A 2,500-nucleotide genomic window follows, 5' to 3' on the forward strand; every position below is an offset into this window, starting at 1 on the left:
ATCCACGCGCGTGCGACCGTCCAAGTCACAGCGTTCGACGAAAACCTCCTCCTCGGCCAGGCACTCGGCGCCAGCAGGGGAGACAGGATCAGACGCCCCGCCGGCCACTTAAGGCCGAGGACGAACCACGAGACGGGCGGCTGCAGCAGCGGGCGGCCTGCAGCTCCCAGCACTCTCAATCGATCAACCATCGAGTCGGGTCAGCTGTGTCAAACCGGCGAGCTCCACGGTCAGGCCGGCGGCGCACCAGCACCGGACCTCCGCGGCTCCCTTCACTCTTTTCCACTGCCAGCCAACCGAGAGACGGACCCAATGCGGACGTGCAGAGCTTAGGCAGACCCCCCACTGGAGGCTCAACACTTCGTGGCAGCTCCGTGTCCCAGAGACCAGGAGGGTTGGCACACACACACAGTGTGAACCACCGACAGCCATTCTGGGACCGGTGACAGCCGTGCTGGCCCCACTGCCACGACACAGACGGACGCCAGGCCGCGCTCCCCGGCGGGGGGATGGCGTCGAGCCTGACGAACGGAATGTGCAGGGTGGGGGGGAAAGGCCAAGCGCTCCGACGCCGGAGGGCTCCGGAGTCTGAACTTAGGGGGACAAAGAGGACGGGTCCTCTGCGACACCCCAGCCGCGCTCTCGCCAGCCAAGGCGAGTGCGATTGATTGCCAAACGACCCTCAGACAGGCGTGGCCCCGGGAAGAACCCGGGGCCGCAAAGTGCGTTCAAAGTGTCGATGATCAATGTGTCCTGCAATTCACATTAATTCTCGCAGCTAGCTGCGTTCGTCATCGACGCACGAGCCGAGTGATCCACCGTCAAGAGTTGTCTGAGTTTGTTTTAGGTCTCTCCCTCGCCAGAGGAAAGCGACCCGGACCGCACATACGCTCCCCACCTTGAGCTACAGCCACCTGCACGCCGGCGTGCGGGCGGAGCAGGGTGGCGTGAAGCGATGGGGAGCACCATCCTGGTGCGGCCCGCAGAAACATACGTCTATTGGGGGGAGGAGGACAGGGCGCCCAAGAGGCGATGCGTGCCCCAACGCACCGCAGCGACGGAGGCAGGATCACCGCCACCATGTCGCCCGCCTAGTATCACGAGGCGTGCAGCAGCTTTGCCCTAGGAAAAGCAGAGGCGGGAACGGGCACCGGCCATCGGTTCGGCAGCGTCACTGACGCGTGCACGTGGCGGCGTGTCGGCGAGCGGACTTCCTGCGAGGAGGCGGGGGCGGCACTCGCCCGAGCAGACGCCCCGCCCGGCCCAGCCACCGCCGAGGTGGACTGGGAGTCGCGGCAACGGCTCGTCATACTCGTTCCCACACTCACAGCGCAGCTTGCCCGCAAGCCACCGACCACCGATCGACGCCAGGCGCCCCGACCGAGAGCGGGATCGCTCGTTCGCCCTGCTGGCAGTTCGCTGGGGATCACTACTGCACGGAGCTCGGAGACCGACGGGCGGCAACTCGAGAGTCTTTAAACCACCACCCCCATCCCGCAAGTGCAAAGAGGCTGTATACGCACAGACGGGTGAGGGGAATAGGTACCCCGTCGGGTTTGAAGGGAGCGTGACTAGATAGCAACGATGTAAACCCAGCCGATTTGGGAGCGAAAGACCGGCGCCTGCATCACCGGCTCGTTTCCCGTGGCTGGAGAGTACACCGAAACCCTCGTCTGTCGCGAGCTCCCGACGACGCGGTGCCGCCAAGCAGCAGGGCCGGACCTGGTGTGGCTCCCCTCGTCGATCACAGACCGGTCGGCACTACTGACGAGACGGTGGAACGGGCTTCGCCCCTTGTGACGAATGGGTGATGCGAACCGCCCGCCCGCGTGCGTTCGGGGTGGATCCTCGGCAAACGGAGATTTGAAATCGGAAAGTGTCCTCCTGCCCGCGCAGGTAGGCGCCCAACAGTTGTGGGGGGTTTGGCGGTGACCACGGCTGCAGGGCCTGCTACCCCGACGAGCTCTCCTGCTGGCCCGAAACCACCCTCGCGAGACAAGTTGAAACGGAAACGGGCGTACCCCAAGCCGACGATCCTTTCTTATTTGTTACTTTTTTTTTCACTTGCTCGAGTTGTGGGGATTTGGCGGTGACCACGGCTGCAGGGCCTGCTACCCCGACGAGCTCTCCTGCTGGCCCCGAAACCACCCTCGCGAGACAAGTTGAAACGGAAACGGGCGTACCCCCAAGCCGACAGAGATCCTTTCTTATTTGTTACTTTTTTTTTTCACTTGCTCGAGTTGTGGGGGTTTGGCGGTGACCACGGCTGCAGGGCCTGCTACCCCGACGAGCTCTCCTGCTGGCCCCGAAACCACCCTCGCGAGACAAGTTGAAACGGAAACGGGCGTACCCCCAAGCCGACGATCCTTTCTATTTGTTACTTTTTTTTTCACTTGCTCGAGTTGTGGGGGTTTGGCGGTGACCACGGCTGCAGGGCCTGCTACCCCGACGAGCTCTCCTGCTGGCCCCGAAACCACCCTCGCGAGACAAGTTGAAACGG

At 63.6% G+C, this 2,500-nt stretch overlaps 1 non-coding gene across 1 annotated transcript; it reads right to left on the reverse strand.

Annotated features, from left to right (window-relative positions):
- Nucleotides 1-676: 676 nt before the first annotated feature.
- LOC140473681 (5.8S ribosomal RNA) lies at nucleotides 677-830 on the reverse strand. The gene has a single exon (XR_011958531.1). It is a non-coding gene; the product is annotated as a 5.8S ribosomal RNA (ribosomal RNA).
- Between the last annotated feature and the right edge of the window lie 1,670 nt (nucleotides 831-2,500).

The sequence above is a fragment of the Chiloscyllium punctatum genome, unplaced genomic scaffold (assembly GCF_047496795.1).
Source record: "Chiloscyllium punctatum isolate Juve2018m unplaced genomic scaffold, sChiPun1.3 scaffold_678, whole genome shotgun sequence".
Classification (NCBI taxonomy): domain Eukaryota; kingdom Metazoa; phylum Chordata; class Chondrichthyes; order Orectolobiformes; family Hemiscylliidae; genus Chiloscyllium; species Chiloscyllium punctatum.